Raw genomic sequence first — 22,556 nt, forward strand, 5'->3', positions numbered from 1 at the left:
TACGAACGTACATGACTTTTAGAACGCACCTACGCATGTGAGAATTCCGCGGGGTTTTGGTGAATGTAAACAGAAAGATACGAGGACCGAGAATACTGAACACAAACAGAGAAAACGTTATTTAAATGGTATCTTTGTGCTTCTGGAGGTTATCGAAATGATAGTTTTAAACATATACTCAAATTTAAATACGTCGGATATCTTTTTTAAAGATAGTTCTGACTTGTTAACATCAATGTCGTTCTCTCAAAAAAAAATATATGGTTAGCATCATGACAAATTATATTTTTACGAATGCTGTTCATTGAACTTAAGGTAGTTCTCTACTCAGTTTCAAAATAACAAGCTTTTCATAAAACTAGTATATATATATTGATAGGGGTTAGTTAAACTTTAAGCCATCGAAATTTTGGTTTTTCATAGCTTTATCATTGACAAGTTAAAGTTTTCAAATACTATTAAAAAATAATAAAAGATTTTATAATACTTTCACATATGGCTTAAAATTATACATATAAAACAGTTATAGAATGAAATATGGGGGTCAAATGGCATTTTTTAAGGCATTCAAATGGATAAAACCAGAGGATTTTGCAATCTGACAAAAATTCCAAAACGTGACAGGCGAACGTCCAAAAATGAACCGTTTGAAATATATTATGAAACTGTATTTAAATTGATGATTATTTACACATTTAGCGTCAGCATAGCAGAATTCGGTGAAGTTATTGATAATGAGAATGTTTAACACGAGATTGTGTTTTTGTTTGTTTAATAATTATGCTTGGCTAATCGATACTTCAGGCTCTGGTTGGAGAGCCTCAAGTTTTTAAGTGTTTATTGAAATCAATCTCATGAAAAAGATATCTCGTCTTTTTTTATATTGTATTGAAATGTGACATGTTTCCAGTTATATATTTTTCATTTAATAGATTTTCGTAGTTTTTAGGGGACATAAGGAAATACCAATAGAGTTTGTGAGTAGTAAGGGCGTAAATGTGATAGTATCGTATTCAAAACAGTGTAGCTGTGGCCATTGATTGACAACCTTAAATTATCCCATTGACTGGGGCAGATTAGGTGAACGTGTGTCTGTAACGACAACTGCTCACTACTTACTTCTTATAGAATTTAAACTGTGGGGTCACCAAAGGTTCTTAACGCCTTTAATATTAAAATAGTTCGAAAAATTAATCAGGAATAACTTTATGTTTTGATTTATATTATTGATATAAATCAAAACATCGTATTATTCCTGATTAGTTTTTTCTAATTTCTTTATTTAGGTGTTGAGAACCTTTTGTGACCCCACAGTTTAAGTGCCTTTAACAAGTACATAGTGAGCAGCGGTTGTTACAGACAAACGTTCACATAATCTGCCCCAGTCAATGGGATAATTTAGGTCGTCAATCAATGGCCAGGACCACACTGTTTTGAATATGATTCTATATAACTGCACGTATGACTTAATCTCCCTCATACAAAGTGATCTGAAATTCAAAATTTGTTCACTAAATAGATATTCGTAGATTTCAGAGGGCATAAGGCAATACCATGAGAGTGTGAGTAGTGAGGGTATTACTTATATGGTATAAATGTGTCATGCAACTGCAGGCTTAACCTCCCTCATACAAAGTTAATCTGAAATTCTTTTAAAAAAAAGTACCAAGTTGTAAAGCCAGTTTCTATTTCGAATTCAATTCCCACCAGTTAGCATTTTAACAAAAATTCTTACAAATACGATTTAATCATAGGTCATGAATAATCTAATATAGAAAATATTTCGATTTAAATTATGTTTTTTTTTTTTTTACTATATTCGTCCTTGGAATCGTATAAACGGAGTATGTATGTCCCGTTTATTTGTGTCACTTGTAAATAAAACCTTATATTTAATTTGAAAAATGATAACATTTTGTTCAGATTCAATTGTCAGTAATTTTTTTTGTGTTTGTTTTGGAAATACGCATAGCATGGCCATTGCACTCTCTTTAACGTTTCTTTTGATTGGTTAACATTTATTACGTTGTGGTCATTGCTCTCTCTATAACTTCGTGTGTAATTGGTAGATATTATCTCATTTTTATCACCGACTGCATAAGCCATTGATTATGATTATATACTATAACCTGGTCAATGAACCCACATTAGAGGGGAAAAAACATTCTCCAAACAATAAAATATATCAACAGCGAAGTAAATAAACTTATCATAATGAGCAGGATTAACATGACTTGTGTACGCCAGACGAGAGTTTCGTCTACAAAAGACTCATCGGTCATGCTAAAAAAAACTTAAAAAAGAACTAACCGGCTAAATAACGATACGAAGGTAATTTATAGCATTGAGGACTAAACTTCTGGAGGGTTGTGCCTAAATACAGCTAAAGTTTTATATTCCTAGGGTAGAAACTAATTTATAATTATGACAATAGAGTAGTAAAGACTTTAGGGGGAGGATGGTCTTAATGTTTCAAAAAAGCGACATCCTGGAATCTCGTCTGCTTGTGTTTTTGAGGCATAAAGTTTGGTGTTCATTGCAGATGGCTGGAATTCTCTATTAAATGTGTTCACCAGTGTATTCATAACTATAAAATTGAGAAAGGAAATGGGGAATGTGTCAAAGCGACAACAACCCGACCATAGAGCAGACAACAGCCGAAAGCCACCAATTTGTATTTGTTTATTGTAATGGCTGTGCAGACTACAGAAACATCAAATATTTATTGTCATGTTGGGTTGCTGTGATATTGACGATTAACCTGTATATCTTATTTTTTCCACTCATGCAGAACTAAGAAGAAGAAATCTCATATCTACCTTCTGAGTCAAGTAAAGCCAATTTGAAAAAAAAATCTGAATTTTACGGTTCAATTTTGTGACGTCATTGGCATATCTTTTACAAGTATGATGGATGCAGGATTCATAAATGATAATTGTGTGAAGAAGTTAAATGGGCCATTAAACAGCATAATCGATTGATAATAATTCGTTCTTCAACACATGTTAAAGTTGGTTAAGTGATAACAATATTTTTTTTTTATTCTTGAACATTCTAGACTTGTATAGTATTGCAAATGTATTTATGATTTTTTTTTTAAATTTGGGTTAATGTCAAATTTCAAGGTTAAGAACAATTATGTAAGACTAAGGGAAGTACCTTCTATCGAACTGTTTCTGTTTCTGCACGATTGATTGATTGATTGATTGTTGGTTGCTTAACATCCAGTGGCAAATATTTCTTGCATGTTCAGGACGAGAACAAGATAACAATAAATGCAAAAGGTAGTTCTTGTTATAGAGCCCATACAGAATGAAGGTCGGGGACATTTTGACAACACAGCCATACGGACGTCACACTTTGAAGACAAACTGACCATACTTCTAAATCCTTGTATGTCAGTCGCATGCATTTCATTTAAATTTTTCTTTCAAGAATTCTAATGATATTGATAACTTTTTCAAGGTAGAAGTAGATAAGCTGATTTCCAGTCTTTTGCTTGGTCGGTTCGGTTTGTTGGCAATGGTATGGACTCATCAGATAGACATTATCTGAATTAAATGATTTCATTGAAAGTCAGAACCTTGGAACCTACTTGACACTGTCAGAAAGGTCAACTATGAATATCAAATGCAACTCACTTAGTTCATGTGCCTTTCTTACCCGTCCGTATCACCTGAGATAAATCCCCGCCCCCCCTCCCCCAGGTATTGGTGGGGTACTTGTTGCTCGTTCTTTAGTTTTCTATGTTGTTTCTAGTGTACTATTATTTTTCTGTTTGTCTTTGTCTTTTCTAGTCATTGCGTTGTCAGTTTATTTTAGATCTGTGAGTTTAAATGTCCCTCTTTCGACCCTCTTTTCTAGTTCAGGAACGGTAAAGTGGTAGTCTTTTTAAAGGCTTTCAAGCTAGACATACATGACATATTGTAAAATCATGGTGTGAATTATATATACCCCTCAGACTAACGCCCTGGAGAATTTCTATAATACTTTGCAATGTATCATAACATTTCTCGTTTTACCTTTTCTAAATATTTGTGGTTAGATACACCTGCCGTTTCTTATTGATAGGTTGATTAAGATCAGATACCCATCTCTTCTTTAATTTGATAAACTTCTGCGATGTTTTGCTGCCGAAAGAATTTTATTTGCAATTAACATTTTATATGTTTTTTTATACCTTTCTTTCTATAATTAGTAATAAAACTGAAAACATTGGGTGTGGATAACATTCCCTCTGTGTTTGTGCGTCTGCTGTTGATATTAATGTTTTTTTGTACATGAAGAGCACTTAATTTTCAAATAAAAGGAAATACCGATAACAAAACCACAAAGTAATAAACAAAATAATAACACAGTCACTTAAAGCAAGCTCAGCTTTTTAACCAGCTGATAATACGAAATTCATACATTTTCATTTTGTCATGTTTGATAGGTTTCACTTTTTGGAAATTAAAAATTGCATGCTTTATATATTCGATATTTTTTTAAGGCTTTATATACTGTTAATTCAGTATGATAGTTTACAATGATTTAGGAGAGAGTCTTTCAGTGATTTGTTCATATATTACTGAAAATCATGATTAATGCAGAGTATTCAATATCAATTAACGACACTTTTGGTATACATACTTTTGTTCTTATACTGTCCAGTGACGAATATTTTATTTATGTTCAAAACGATGGAACAGAGGTTAATCGCGGCAACTTGAAATGATATATTTTATTGTGTATCATTTCAGTTATTGAACTTCGCCTAATGTCGAAAGACAATCATTTATTTGGAGGATGGGAATTTTTTTAAAACATATTTTAATTGGTCCCATACCAGCGACCTTGCCCTTTCCCATCCCACGCATGTGCAATGTAATTTTATTACTCCCTTAGTGGCTGTTACTGTCTGCGATAACTGCCACATCTGCTACCGGTATTCTGTAAATTAAAACGTCTTACAAACGTTTTACAGAATAAAGATGTTAATCTTTTGCTATGATATACCAGATCTCTATTATTCTAACTTATCAAACAACAAATCTGTTGTATCTACACTAATTATTATTGTTTACGAGTATAATGTGATTATATATCTTTGTAAAGATTACGCGATATTGCAGGAAAGACTATTTATCTGTGTGAAGATCACGTGATATCGCAGGATAGGCAATCTTAGACCGATAAGCTGCTTGTTTTTCGTGGTTGACTATGTAACATTTAGTATGTAACATTTAGTCAACTATCATGCAGTTAGAGCACAACTGCATGTATTCAACTTTAAGGTGTGTGTTATAGTTGATGTGGTTTATAGTTTGTTCCATGTAGTATTTCTGTTGCTCGATTTTAATGAGAAAGTCATGGCTTGAAAGGAGCGAAAAGGCATAATCGATGAATAATCGGAATGAATAGACTCTTGGATCCATCTTAATCTCTGAAAAACGATTCAGACAGACAGTTATGTTTTCATACATCTATGATAAGATGTAAAAATGTAATAGCGAACCATTCTTTTCCCTGTATATCACAGACACACTTTCTTATATACAGCATGCAGTTACCAATGCATTCATGACCAATTAAGGTTAAATATGCGTTATGTGTTTCTCATTATTGAAGGCTGTATGGTGACCTGTAATTTTGCACAATTCTTTCCTTCTTGCCTTATGTGAAGAGTTGTCTCATTGGCAATAAAACTGTTTTCTTTAATATGATGTGTTGTTCCATCTTTATCTTAGGTTAGTGAAGGTTTGGGCATCCACAAACATGTGTTACCTCGTCACATTTTATATATGCCTATTCTGAGTTAGAAATCTGAAATTCAGATTGTTTGAACTGTTTTGCATTTGTCATTTGACGGCATTTCATGAGCTTGCTCTTCGGTATTGGTTTTGCTCATGGTTGAAGGCCATTCGGTGAGGTCCCAATTGTTGCTTCTTTCAACTTCATTTGCTCCCATTGACAATGATAATGTATCACATTTTCTTACTTTTATATTTACTGTTAACTTTATTCATTAAGAGTTACATGTATATTTGGAATTTCTAGTGGAATTTCCAGTTTTGCATAAACAGAAGAATGTCAATGAAACGTCTGATATCCATTAGTTTTGTTATACAGTGAAACCTGGCTAAACCGAATCCTGTATAAACCGAAATCCTGTATAAACCAAACATGTTCTTCAGTACCGTCATATCAATTTGTATGCGTTGTGAACCTGATAAAACTGAACATCGGCCAAAACCGAACAAAATCTTCAGTCCCAAAGAGGATCGGTTTAAACAGGTTTCACTGTACATGTAGTAGCTCTTTAAATGCAAATGATTACAAAACATGCTTTAGTTTATTCTTTGTGATCTTTGTAATTGGAATATTGGTAACAAGACATTAACTATGATGGATTACGTAATTAGAGTAAATATCTAGTAATGTATTACATAACATTTAGACATTTGCGAAAAGGAATGCTACAGAAAAAATCTCAAAGTATTCAAACAGCTGACTCTAAATTGAATTTCAAGTTGTAATAATTTTAAAGTTATAGAAGATAAACAAGAAATAAGATACCACAGGGAAAAGAGGAACGTCGAAGTGAGACATACAAATCCACGAACACAAAAAAAGAAAGGACAGATGCATGATTTATTAATTACTAGTAGATGTTATTGGCTTTGAACTAGCTGTCAGTAACTACGAGCACTCTTAGATCGTTTTGTTGTTGGGATGTACAAGTACCCGGCCACGTCCACTCTATGTTTTTGTTATATGTATTTCTATTTGTATCCATCTGATGAATTAAGCCTTTATCAACTGATTTTTATAGTTCGTTCTTATGTTGTACTATAACACCACTGTCCTAGGTTAATGTCTTTGTCATTTGGTCTCTTGTGGCGAGTTGTCTCTTTGGTAATCATACCACATTTTATTTTTTATAAACAAATCTACAAAACATTTGATACATACATTTGTAGAAGACTAGAGCTTAACCGTATAATTAGCTCAGTTGTAAGTGCATCTGTACTGATATGATAGATGTAAAAACCCGATAGAATCCATATTCCCAAGAGTCTATAATATCATCAACTGATGTGAAAGAAATCGGTAGAGATCGGCGCTATTATGACATACATATTCCTTCAAAGGACCTTTACCCTTGTGTGAAATAAATTATGGGAAAATTGGCCCTGGATGTGAAACAAATGATGAGAAAGTTGACCCTATTCAAATTTAGAAACTAGTCAGTTTTGGACAGGGTTACATATGTAGGTTTATTCCTTGTAGTATTTTGTCTACATTCCTTCGTTTTTCTTTTTGCTATGGTACGTCTGCTTTTCATCGACTTCCGGTTTTTGATTGCGCCCAGGGGTATCTTCTCCGTCTTTCAATTAAAATTTGCAACTGTTCAGTAATGAAAAACAATCTAGCTGTTCTGCACCTATTAAACTCACTACTAATCACCTAATTAACAACTTATTACATAATCTCTCCTTGATATATAACTTTGTTTAATTTTTGTTGATTTGTAAACAAAAAAAAAAAGTTTCTAGTGCATTTAAGTCTTTCAGCTCGTTGTCATTTGCAGGTCTGTGTATATCTCTCTCTCTCTTATACACACACTTATTTTGTCAAATGTAACTTAATATACACACACTTATTTTGTCTTATGTAACTTATACACACACTTATTTTGTCGTATGTAACTTATACACACACTTATTTTGTCAAATGTAACTTATACACACACTTATTTTGTCAAATGTAACTTTTACATACTCTTATTTTGTCAAATATAACTTAATATACACACACTTATTTTGTCAAATGTTACTTATACACACACATATTCAGTCAAATGTAACTTAATATACACACACTTATTTTGTCAAATGTAGCTAATACACACAATTATTTTGTCAAATGTAACTTACAAACACACTTATTTTGTCATATGTAACAGCCTTTTCATTCTCCAGAAACTTATGCAATTTATTCATTCCTTTTCCTACCAAACGCTTTACTGCAATTACATTACCTTGATTCAGATTAGCATAAAACTCTTCTTTGTACTCATAGTTTAAAAAACCCATTGAAAATTTATTATCTGACTGAATATCCAAAGACCTGCCGTTATTGTTGCTTGTACTCTGAGTTGGATATAACGATTTAGATAAGTTGTGAAAATTTACACATAATACCACGTATAGTGCAACTGTAAAACCACAAATATCAATAAGAATTAAACAAAAGTTATGTGATTAGACTGTATGTGCTGATTTGTAATCGGACAATGACCTTTCAATGGTATTTTAAAACTTAATGTAACTTGGCGTTTATGATCTTCAGAATCTGCCAAGAAATCGCTTTCAATTGGGCATCATGCAGGTAGTTGTTATAAATCAATGTTCATCTTTCTTAAAACAACATTATAAACAAGCTTGTCTTGTTATTAAATTAAAACCAATTTCAATTAAAGCCATACATCAGTTCCTTAATTTTGACAGTTCAACTTTCTTTTTATCAAAAGAAACATGCTCTTTCTGCACTGAAACAAATTGTGTTTTGTTAATCAGTCATTCAACATTTTTAAAAATGAGCGATCGTGATGAAGGGTTACCCAGAATATTATTTTCAGCACAATGAATAACAATGCATCACCTCTGTCGTTATCGTGCCTTAAAATACCAGCTTTGGTATTGGATATAACATTCTTGTGATATGAGAGTGTGAAGCCAATTTCGTTCCTCATCTCATCTTAAGGATGTTTGCTACTCTGTTTAAAAAATAACATGCTTTTTAAAAGTCTGTTATACATTGAAATTATATAAATAAAGAAACTAAAAAAACAGAAAAAATGGAGGGTCCGTGTGCTTGTTTTCGAGATATATAAGCCGTTGAAAATTTGGCGGGAAATAATTCTCTCTAGATTTTTCTCTCACTTAACATTGGCAAATTTTTTGTTTAAAAAAACTATGAATAAATAACTAGGATTTCATCAGATTTTGAAATGTTGCTTTTTAAATGATATGTAATAAAAATATGAAAAGAAAAGCAGGGGTTAGTGGGCAAATTTTTTAATGTTAATACATGGATAAAACCAGAGGATTCCAAAATCTTGCAAAAATACAAAAAAGTAGAGGAGCAAATATCCTTAAGGTAATACCTAATACTACAGGGAGATAACTCTGTAAAGTCGGCTAAACGTTTTAAATACGTTGTTGTGTAAAGGGAATAGTAAGCTTCTCAGTGATCAAAATTGGTGTTTGTCAAACTGCTATATAACCAGTGTAATTTTTCTGATAAAAGGGTTGGTTCAAAATTTTTGACATTTTTATATTTTTGTTAAAGGGTCAAAGTAAATACTTTGTCAAAATTTTTGAAAATTAAACGAGCCAAATTAATTTTAGTGAAAGTGGTGGGTACCACCTTAAAAGGTTTCTCAAAAATAATTCAAGATAAAGTATTATTGTTTTTTTTTTTAACTCAATTTCACAAAATGGAAGATCTTCTATCATTCAATAAGGAGAATTTGGTGGCTTTGTTAAACTAATTACCCCTTGACATTAAGAAGCAACAAATAACCAATGGCTCATTTTTTAAATTAAAACAAAGGATACCACTATTTTAGTCTACTTAAAAAATCTCTGACCTGCATCTAATCATTTGCAGTCATTGTCGGTTGATAACTAAACTTTATTACAAAACAGATGATATAAATTTTCTAATTGTGAACTTTCCAGTTCAACGAAGCAACATTCCAGTAGCATCTAGATACGGAATATATCTCTCTTAAAATTGATGCGATATTCCAAGACATCCTTTTCCTTAAATATGTGTTGATTTAACTCACAAAACAAGGACAAGAAATCTATTGATTGAAAGTTTCATTATGGTGGTTTTATTTTCTTATTTCTGATGTCATATTTCTGACGCGATAATGATTTGGTATCCCAATGACCAAGGATGTAGTCTGCCATTCATGACCACAATTCACAATTCAGTCATCTTTTTTCGAACGTTTCATCACCAAATGCAACTTATCAACAGTTGTTTGCTTAAAAAACAATACAGTGAAACCTGACTAAACCGAAAACCTGTATAAACCAAACATTTTCTAAAGCACCGTCTATCAAATTGTATGCGTTGTGAACCTTATAAAACCGAACATCGGCTAAAACCGAACAAAATCTATGTCTCGAAGAGGTTCGGTTTAAATAGGTTTCACTGTATTTTTAGCAGGAGATGGTTATCCCTCTGGGGGACAATTTTGTTCATCCTTTGTTGTTTTACGAGTTTTCACTTTACTTTGAGGAGGGAACAATCTAACTTATTTCTGTATTGTCTTGTCGTGTGGACTGTTGAATATCTGTTTGTTGAATTCCTGTGTTTTTGTGATTTAAGTTGTTCTTTGACACGTGTTTATACACCCCTTGGTGTAGTCTCCCTTTTTTGCGATACGAAAATTCCGTTCTAACATTTTAAAGAAATCCCTTGTTTGATATATCCTGCTTAACCTGTATGCCGGTTCAACTACTTCAAACAAGATGTAGTTAAATTATTTGATTGCCAACGAGACAACTATTAAAAATGTTATTTCAACTGATCGGGCGGAGCTTATGTTTTAATATGCATAAGGACAGTCTATTTGAAGATGTGTGTGATAAGGATGATTGCCGGTATAATTGTTATTCAATTATAATCACCTATCAGTGTCAACAAACGCATATACATAAAAACTGAGTGTATGATATGGGACGAATAACTGGACACTTTATTGATATGTTTATCCCAAAACTCCTAGCTGTCTATAGATGGACTGGTCTTAAATAAGCGAACTTTTAAACCCCGCCCAGTCAAGTGAAATGAATCAAGTAAGTATCTGGCAAAGAATGAACCGGATCTACGCTACTATAGGCCATCTTACGATCTTTAACAATGGACAAAAACCATACCGTATAGTCAGCTTTAAAGACCCCAATATGACAAAATGTGACACAATTAAGGTGGTACCTAACACTACAGGGATATAACTCTGTAAAATCAGCTAAACGTTTTAATTACGTTGTGTTGTTAGGGATATATCAAGCTTCTCAATGATCAAAATTAGTGTTTGTCAAACTGCTATATAACCAGTGTAATTTTTCTGATAAAATGGTTGGTTCAAATTTTTTGAAATTTTTATATTTTTGTCAAAGGGTCAAAGTAAATACTTTGTTAAAATTTAATGAAAATTAAACGAGCCAAATTAATTTTAGTCAAGGTGTTGGGTACCACCATAAAAGGAAAAACATAGTTACGGCATGATTGATGATAAAACAAAATGTTTGGGGTTAAACTGGATTGTGACTGACGCTCAACCCAGTCCTAACCTGGGGCAACAGCGTAACAGCACTAATGAACAAACTGTAAAACTCAATTGAAAATGGTTTGACTCATCAGATAGACACAAAATGATAAAAAGAAGTAGCATATTAAACGACGAAAGACAGAAAGTACCGACCTAAAAGTACTGTAAGACTTAAAAACATAATACAGGTACATAATATTTATGAACTTTATTGGCTGTTTCAATTAGATATATAAATATTTTTGAGGCACAATTATTACGTAATTATTTATGAAACGCCTTACTTTGATCTGTCCCTCATTAAAACACATTGAACCACTTCAGACTCGCCTTTCTCATTAGAACTGTCTAAATCTCCTCATTTACGAGGGATTGCATGCAGTCATCACAACACAACTTAAAACCTTCATCTTCAGAGAGATTTTGTAAATGCACATTCATTACCCAATTGTGTTTGATAGTATTATTTAACCGCATAGTTATCGAATTCAATGCATGTGCAAACGGAATATACTGGCGACGATTCAGGAAAAACCTATTTGAAACAAAAGTCATGTTACTAGGCGTCGGTTAATTCAAAAACAGATCTGCAATTTCCTGACTATAAAGTTCGAAGTGAATATGAAAATAATAAATGTGATATGATTGCCAATTAAACGATTCTCCACCAGAGACCAAGATGTAGAAATCAACAGCGAAAGGTCACCGTACGGCATTCAACAATGAACAAAACCTGTATCTCATAACAAGCTACAAAAGACTATCAAATGACAAATGTAAAAAAGGAATGATGCTTTGAAACACACAAGATATATTTAAGAATTGTAACTGCATTGGGGTGTAAAATCGTTGACTGAAGTACATTTTGTATGAAGCGCGGAAGTGCACACGGTCAACGCTTTTACAACCCTATGAAGTTACAAAAAGAAGCATTCAATTCTTACAATTACTCTTTTTAGGATCATAAAAACACGATTTTTATCAAGTTTTTATTTTATTTACCTGTGCACTTAATTGTGGGACCTCATGTCATCATGAATGATAAGTTTTATTTAATGAATGGCTATTATTTATTTTGAATTTATTGACCCGTCAATAAATTCAAAATAAATTATTGCCATTCATTATAAATAAATTTCTATCAAAAATACGGCTCAAAGAACTTTTTATATCATTTATATTAACAATAAAAACGTACACACATGTTGGCGTACGAATACACAACGTCAGAGTGGGCGTGTCGCCATAAAAATTGAGAACATTGAAAATAAAACTAATACTTTTAACCAATCAGAAAACAGTTAATACTCCAAATTTATTTATTGTGTAATGAAGTTGCTTTAAAAGGAATAACGGGAGATTGCAGTTTAGCCAATCAGAATAACGTATTTTAATGAAACATACATCTAATGTAATTATATGTTTATGACATTTTTCTACATTGAAATCAGGGGTAGTTAACCACAACTGTCAAATTCAAGGGAAATTTGTTACCCTTTTTACCCTACTATTATAAATTACTTTTAGACAGACCATGCTTTTAAATCTTAAACTTCTCAATACATGTATTAAGCTTAGCATCGTCATCTGTACGACTTTTGCTTTTTCTAACTGTGAGAAAAGGCGTCGTTTTTCAAAAATTAATTTTAACAAAAATTGACACCACTATACTTCATTTCAAACGTCAAATAATCGTTATAAAGCAATACTTATATAATTTAATGAGTGACAAACCTAATTTTACCACCCTAATTTTTATTATAAATCATGATCAGTGATAATATTCTAAATGGGAACATAAAAATTAAACACAGAGGCATGCTTTAATCTTGTTTGTAAATAATCTTCATTATGATAGTTATTTTCATTTTTATTATGCAACTCAATGCATCTACATTCTTGAAGCACCTGTATTTGAATGATTTCTTTTAAAAGTACGCTTTCATAACACGTTATAATTCATACTTACGTCATATTTTCGAACGCCCCCTCCCACAACCGAAATATCTTTTTTTTTACTTTATTGCTCATAGCATATCCATTTTTCCAGCATCTGCATTTAGAAGATTTTTTAAAAGTACGTTTTTAATAACAGGTTCTTATGGATACTTACGTCATTTTTTACAACGCCCCCTCCGTCACCCAATGAAGTCTTTGAATTTTCTACCGCTCCACTCTCTCACCCAAAGTATGTTTTTTGTACAGCTCATAGCATACCCGTTCTTCCAGCACCTGCCTTTAAAAGATTTTTCATTACAGGTTCTTTTGGATACTTGCGTCATATTTTCTAACGCCCCTCCCTCACCAAAAATGTGTTTTTATAGCTCATAGCATACCCGTTCTTCCAGCACCTGCCTTTAAAAGATTTATTTTAAAGTAAGTTTTTCATAACAGGTTCTTTTGGATACTTGCGTAATATTTTCTAACGCCCCTCCCTCACCCAAATTGCGTTTTTATAGCTCATACTAGCATATCCATTCTTCTAGTACCTGCCGCTTTAAAATATTTTTCATTACAGGTTCTTATTGATGTTAACGTCATATTTTTACCTCTGCAAGTCTTTGAATTTTCTACCGCACCCTACCTTAATCAAAGAGAGTTTTTTTCACAGTACAATGCATTCAAATTTTTTCAGCACCTGCATTTGAAAGATTTTTTTAAGTACACTTTTCCCTACATGTTCTGATAGGCATTTACGTCATATTTCTATCCCTCCAAGTCTTTTCTACCGCCCCTTCCTTCAAACAAAGTGGGCTTTTATGCAAATCAATGCATTTCCATTCTTCCAGCACCTGCATTCGGAAGATCTTTTTCAAAGTACGTTTTTCATTACAGGTTCTTATGGATGTTTACGTCATATTTCTATCTCCAAGTCTTTGAATTTTCTACCGCCACCCTCCAAGTGGGTGTTTTTGCAACTCGACAACGCATTAACATTGTTTCAGCCTCTACTTTTATTAATGAAATTACGCTTGAGGGTTTACATTTTATGTTCTCGTTGATGTCAGACGCTGCAAGTCTTTTAAGTTTCTACAGCCCCCTACCTTCAGTCAAAGTGGGTGTTTTTACTCAACGTATTCACATAGCATCAGCCTCTTCTTTCTTTTCTTCAAAAAAAAAGGACGCTTGAGTTTTCATGGATGTTTACGTAACACTATTAATTCAGAGGCTGCAAGTCTTATGCTTCCTCTCTCACTTAAAAGTGGTATTTATGCAACTCAACGCATTCAAATTGGTTCAGCACCAACATAAATATATAATTTAGTTGGTTTTTTTTTTATATAAAAGTACGCTAGTAGAGGGTTCCCATTTTATGTTTTCATGGATGTTTACGTCATAATTTAACGCATTTTACATTCGTTCAGCATCTGGATGTCAAAGAAATGTTTTAATGTTAAAGTATGCGGTGTACATTATCTGTTGTTACGGATGTTGATGACCACCCCACCTAGGTGTTTTACAAAATTTCAATCCTGGTATCTATGATGAGTTTATTTACTTAATTTTTTTTAACGTTCACTGGCAAATACCTTTTTTGACAATATAAAATGTTTGTAATAATACTTTTTTTCCAAAAGAGTTAAGAACGTTTCCATATTTAAAATTTGCTTCACCTATGTAGTTTTGTGCACATACAAGTTTAAAAAGTGTTAACTCTATAGATACTTTATGTACAAGAAGTTTCAAATTAAACCAGTAATTGAAAACACTTAGGAAATACATACTTAACAAATTTTTAACACTCATAAAACAACTTTATTGCATGACGATAAGACGTAAAATGCCCTCATTTCTTTTTGTAATGATAATTGATACCAATATTTTGGGTAGGACCACATTCATTTGTTTTTAACAGGGCCATCAAATTTTTATATTTGATTTTAACCAAAACAAGTCATCTCCCGTCTTAAAATAAAGGCTTTCTTGTTGTCAAGACGTATGGACAAAAATGAAGACTAAAATTTCAAAAGATTTTCGAAGTTTTTAAAGATTTTTTTTTTTATCTAAACCCAGAATTTTACATTACTTTTATCTATTAGTAATATGCATCAAATACTGTTCGCATAGTTTTTGTTCGGGATACGCCCTTCAAAGTAATATTTGCTGTACTATGCCAATGTAGCATCACAGTTAGTGCCATTGGTTAAGCAAGTTAATGTTTACTACCATACGAGAAGAACTACATAATTATAGAAATATGTTCTTATTGTGTGTTATTACACAACTGTCCCCATGTAAGGGAGATAGCTGACTGCGAATACACCTGTTAACCTGTCCACATTCTTAATGTACTTGTCGCACGTAAGCTGTCCATAGGTCAGTTATTCGATTGATGTGTGTTTGGGCTTTCAATAATGCCATTTGATAAGGTACTTTCCCTTTTGAATTTTCCTTGGAGTTCTGTATATTGGTCATTTTACTTATGTCCGAATTAACACCCCTACCTTTTGTAGTGTACAGTTTTGTTCCTACTGTGAAAAGATTGATACACTGATATGAGGTATTGGTCCGAAGAGATTTTTCAGATTTATGAGGGGTCACACGGAGTAGCTCATATCACAAATTCCGCTCTTTATAATTTTTCAACACTCTCCCATTTTTTTTTTGCCCCCCTCCCCCCGCCCCAGTATTCACGTTTTTTTAAAATCTTTACACCCCAGATCCCCACATGTTTACCCCTATTCTAAAATCATGTCATTCCCGTCATTAATAATTGGAATGTGTTTAATGATTTAGTTGAAAGCTCCACCATAATTTTATTGTAACATGTTGAAGAGGAAAAGCAATACAGAGAAGTACAATTACCGACTCAGATGTTTTTATGTTAGTGAATAAGTATGTTGCGCATTTGTCTTCATTTAATTGTACAATACAGACAGGCATGACATAGAAACAAAAAATGCTGCTACAACTGACTTTGCGGTGAGACATCGAATTAGTCAAATCTATATTTGTTGGGTAAAAACGTTTTATTCCCTGTAATTTTCAGCTGGAGTAGATTCACGAATATTAAGAATATTCATTAAAATTCAAAGGAACGTAACATTTGATATAAAATGTGTAAAAATTACTGACATATGCAAATACCAAGAAGATTTATTGCGTTTCATCAGTAAAATGTCTTATGACGTCATAATCAGTGTGCATTTAGTTTTTATAATTTTTTTATTTTTATGAATAATCAAAGTAAGATTTCCATCATGCACTTATATTGATATGGGTTTCAATACTGAAGCAGAAACTGCTTACCCTCCCAGAGGCATTCGTGTTGCGCAACATTTTAATAGTTTTCTCTGTACGTACTTAATTTCTGACCTTTTGTTTGTCTTCCATTGTTTTTCATTTAGCTCATACAAGATCATAAAATTGACATCTGAACTGACTTTGTATACATTTATGTATATTCCTCGAGTCCTCCGGACCACTTTCGAGAGCTGCAATGGTACGTACAGCGAAAATCCGCGGAAACCGTCTACACTCGTTTGTAGTCATACAGCTCTTTTACTGTTTCGGTTCTTAAACATCTTTGTCTTTCAAATATTCGACTTTTTCGAAATTTCTGCACAATGAATGTTAATCCAAATAGCGCTTGTGACGCATGGAATTTATAAAATGTTGTTTTCATTTTTTAACGCCGAGGGACGAAAAATGTATTAAAGCTTATTTCGGTCATTCTATGCTCTAGAAAAAAAATAATATAAATCATGACCACGAATTACCTTTTCGTGGCAACGATTTCCTTATCCGTGGTCACGACATATTTACTCGTGGCCACGAGTTACTTATCCGTGGCCACAACTTACTAATTCGTGGCTAAAAGTTACTTATTCGTGGCCACGAATAACTAAGTCGTGGCCGAGATTAACTAAGTCCTGGCTAAGATTAACTAAGTCGTGGTCACGACTTACTTAGTTACTTATTCGTGGCCACGAATAAGTAATTTGTGGCTATGGATAAATAAGTCGTGGCCACGAATTAGTAGATCGTGACCACGGATAAATAAGTCGTGGCTACGGTTAAGTAAGTCTTGACCAAGAATTTGTGGCAAAGAATTAGTAAATCATGTCCACCACTTAGTAATTTTTGGCCACGGATGAGTAAATATTAGCCACGAAATAGTAGTTCGTGACCATGACTCAATTAGATGTTCGTGGCCACGACTTACATTTTTTTCTAGAGCATGTAATGACCCAAATAAGCTTTCAGAAAAATGTCCTGAGTTTGTAGGAAAAGAAAAAATAAACGATAAATCCAATCGCAGATGTAAACATTTTATTATATAATTATATAGTTCAAGTAAATAAACTTTCACTTATCTATAATTGATAAATTTTATTTCTTTCTTGGCATAACAGAAATCAAGCTCGTCAGACAGATGTCAATCAACACCTTATTTCAACGATATAAATACTGTAAATTGATCTATTATCAAGCAACATTGAATTCTGTAACAACCACCGACACAATGCGGCTGCCCGATATATATACCTAGATGATAAGCAATACAACTCCTGACTGCGGTCTTATTCAAATTGTGATGGAGGAAACAATTTATCTTCAAAAATTGGGGTGGGGGGGTGGGGGGGGTGGGGGGGGGGGGGGTATGGTTTTTTGTTTCAGTCAGATTTTTTGTTTTAAGTTTTCGAGGCTATATATCAATCGAATTATTTTTTTTCAAAATATAACACTAAAAGTTATGGGGGGGGGGGGGGGGGGGGGGGGAAATCAGAATATTTCAGTAATCCATTTTTTTTGTCATCTGCTTGACCGGATTTTTTTTTATCAAATTGGGGATCAGAATATTAAAAAAAAAACCAACAACATAAAACCCCCTTCCAAAATAATGAAAAATAAATTAAAAATTGACACAGTACCCGGTATTCCTAAATACTAAGTAAAGCAGCACTTGCGCACGGTTGTTTTAAAATTGTAAGTAATGACAAATAGGAAAATCGTGCAAAGGGTGTAACCCGAATAATTCACACTTTACTTTCCATACACTATCGATCACTTCATTAACGCTCGTGAGGACACTGACCGAGAGAGGTGGCAGAACCATACCGATGTCATTGTTGGATAATCATAGGTTAATATCCTTGCAACAATAAATGTTCTATTTTATTATTTTGAGGTTCTTGCCATGCATGTGTGTGTTGCATAACATGGATTTTGTGCATTGTGCAATGTGTTTCAGAATTTATAAAACAGATTTAAAGAAATGTGTTATGATAAATTCAGTTTTTGAGATAAAAACTATATACACGAATAAGGGCATCAATTATCGATTCCAACGGTCTATATCAAGACACAGCAATACTACACTACTAATTCTGAAATAATGTGTACGTAATTCATCAATGTATTACATGTAAGGGTATACATTAGGGTCTTCTTTTCTTTATTCTTTAAGGTGGTATGGGTGTCTTCCTCCATCTTGGATTGTAAAAAACAGAGAACCAAAGGTCAACATTTTCTATCAAGATAGCAAAAGCAAAATTTGATGCAGGAATGCAGATATTTAATGTGAATTTTCATTTAAAAGAACCAATTTATAAGAATATAACTTATAAATATTAATATTTTTGCAAATGTTGATTATTTTTGGTTGTTTTTTTTTTTTTTTTTAAATTGGCATTTTAAGGGGAGGTAACTCTAAAACAGTGCATTTTCTGAAGGATTCTACATGGAATTTTCCTATTTTATATTTTAGCCGGAAAAAACGTACGGTGACCCTATCTTTTCTTTTGATATTCTCAAAGCATTGTCTAAAAGCTATCTTTTCCTTAAGTATTTAACAATTCTATCATTTTGTTTAGTTTCTAATCACAAAATGGTGTTTTTTCTTGTATGATCCATACACAATTTGTCATTTTGTCACGTTCTGTAGCTCGAAAAAATGCGCGGTGACCTATCATTTTTATCATGTTTTTCAAAATATATCAATAGATACTACATTTTGGCAAAATATGAACAAATTCTATCATTTTTATTTTAGACTCCCATACCACCTTAAATTAGAATTAGTGACCATAATTTGCTCATTGAGAAGGGCAGATATCTAAAAATACCTCGAGACAATAGAACATGTCCAACTTGTAAAACCTTAGAAGATGAAAATCACTTTCTCCTCCACTATCAAATTAATGTTTTACGTATAAAACTTTTTAATGACATGGCAATAGATAATCCTATGTTTCCAAATCTATCTGATACTCAAAAACTAGTAGTCCTACTAAATCCTTCTAATATAAACCAAGTGAAAAAAAACAGGTTCCTTTATAAAACAGTCTTTAGAGCTGAGGACAGGGGACTCTTAGTTAGTTTTACTTGTATATATATAGATATGTGTGTGTTCAACTCAGTTATTTTATTGTTGTTGTTACTTTTGTTTATGTCACAAGTATAATGTTACTTATATGACAAATACAGATATTATTATTATCTATTCTTTAATGTTTTAGATCGTTTTCCCCGTGATTCATCCGTTATTCACCAATCCAAACCATCTCACATAACTAAGAGAAAGAGTACTCCTTTCAATTATGTTGTCTTAATCAGATTGTCAAAAGCATAATACTTCTTCTTCATTAAAACAATCACAATCCACTTGTCTAACGTTTGAATGTCGTTGAGTCACACGTTTAGAAATACCATTGATATACCATGATCTTTTATTATTATTAGAAAAAAATCCAACGGATATTTGAAGCAGGATCTGCTTTCCATTACGGAGGACATGCGATTAACACCAGTTGTTGGGTTATGTTGTATTTTGCGGACTAGTGTTGGTCTTTTCTCTTGTAGCCATGGCTTTGGCAGTTTATTTTCGACTTATGAGTTTGAATGTCCCTTTAATATCTTTCGGCCTCTCTTTGAAATTGCAGGTAGCTGTTTTAAGGGTATTTTAAAGTACTGTACATGCAAAACAAAAGTAAATATTAAAAACAAAGACTTTATACCTGTGCCACAACAAAAGAAATTTATTTGCAATGGACTTGGAATTAAAATACGTGTAAAAATACCATTAGCATGTCATTAGCTTCCCGAAACAAAATATGACTACTTGTACATTAACTGCAATGCTCATACAAAACATTAGTAACTAAGAAAAGTTTTTATTAACATTTCACAACAAAAGACTAATAACTGTCATATTTATGGCATTCTTGACTAATTTTGTGCATGGTTTACGTAAGAGCAGAAGATGTTTTGTAAGTGTTACTATGATGGCACGCGACACACTAGAATGCAATGTATATAAAGTTACCATGTGCTTGGAATATCCTAGTTAACAGGCTTGTCAAGGCTACAGAATAGCGTAATATTTCACTGATACTTAAATGTAGATCTAGGGATGTACATTGACCCTAGTGTATGTGGTAATATGCTCCAGGCAAGGCTGGCTGATATAAGACTTGAGTCTTGTTTTTGTTGTTGTTTTAATGTTGTTGTTTTTTAATCTCTCAAACGTTCTTAAAATTTTATTCCGAACTGACACCTTTAACTTTTACAGCCACGTCATTTGTGGCTATCTATATGGTTGTCTCATTTGCAATCATACCATATCTCCTTATTATTTTTAATAAGTGATTGTAAGTGTTTTGAACAAGGAAGTGATTTGAGTCTCATACACAATCAAGAGGGAACATGAGGGGATGGGAAGTGGAAGGTCGTGAGAAGGGAAGCGGGACCAGAGGGAATACTGAAATGCTGGAAAAGGTTATTTTCGTCTGATAATAAAAGGAATGGGAGAGGGGAAGGAATTGTGAGTAGGAGACGGAATTGGGGGTCGGGGTAACGAAGTAAGAGTCATTGAACCCCTGTCTACCCCTTTGAAGTCTTTCACATTTAATGACAGTGTTGTTATCACTTTGAACCATACCTGCTTTCTTAAAACTTTGAATATAGACAACTAATTTGTAAATTTCGAATAAGTGACCACTGTTTATTAATAGAAACTGGTAGATACAGGAAAATTCCCAGAGATTTTAGACTATGATGAGTTTCATTTCTTTTTTAAATGTAAAATAAATATAATAACTTAAATGATATAGGTAAATTAAAACAGATCCTCAATCCTGAAACAAAACAGGACACTTGCAAATTAGGCTCCTTTTTAAAAAAGTCACCAAGACTGAGGGCAGGGAGTCCTTGACATAATTTGAATCTCTTATATATATATATATATATATATATATATATATATATATATATATATATATATATATATATATATATATATATATATATATATATATATATATATATATATCAGTCTAAAGATTTGCACAACGGTACTGATATAAGATGTTATAATACGAAAATGTTGTTATTAAATCGTGTTTTGAACAAGGAAGTGATTTGAGTCTCATACACAATCAAGAGGGAACATGAGGGGATGGGAAGTGGAAGGTCGTGAGAAGGGAAGCGGGACCAGAGGGAATACTGAAATGCTGGAAAAGGTTATTTTCGTCTGATAATAAAAGGAATGGGAGAGGGGAAGGAATGGGATTTAATAACAACATTTTCGTATTATAACATCTTATATCAGTACCGTTGTGCAAATCTTTAGACTGATATAATTTTTTCCTTATCTGCATAGTATCGCCTATTCTAGACGATCCGGTACATAGTAAATTTGCTTGTTGGTCGTTTTTATAGACTTTTATATATATATACTCTGCTGTTGTTTTTTATTTGGTCGGTTTGTTGTCTCTTTGACACATTCCCCATTTCCATTCTCAATTTTATATATATATATATATATTGATTTAAAGAAAGACAAGGATTATAGTTCAAAGTGTCTGCATTGTTTATTTTCATTGTTTTATATATGTAAACTGTATATTACATGTATGTATAATGTTTTAAGCCATTGGCCCATATGGGCGTAAAGTGCTTTTCAATAAAGTTTATTTATTTTCAAAGGATATTATGACAAATCGAATGTTAAGAGTTGATTTCATTAAATTCTTGAACAAACATTTAGAATCATATTCAAAACAGTGTAGCTGTGGCCATTGATTGACGACCTTAAATTATCCTATTGACTGGGGCAGATTAGGTGAACGTGTGTCCGTAACGACAACTGCTCACTACTTACTTATTACGGTGGGGTCACCAAAGGTTTTTATCGCCTTTAATATTAAAATAATTCGAAAAATTAATCAGGAATAACTTTATGTTTTGATTTATATTATTGATTAGTTTTTCTAATTTC

This window comes from Mytilus edulis, chromosome 14 (assembly GCF_963676685.1).
Source record: "Mytilus edulis chromosome 14, xbMytEdul2.2, whole genome shotgun sequence".
NCBI classification, from domain to species: domain Eukaryota; kingdom Metazoa; phylum Mollusca; class Bivalvia; order Mytilida; family Mytilidae; genus Mytilus; species Mytilus edulis.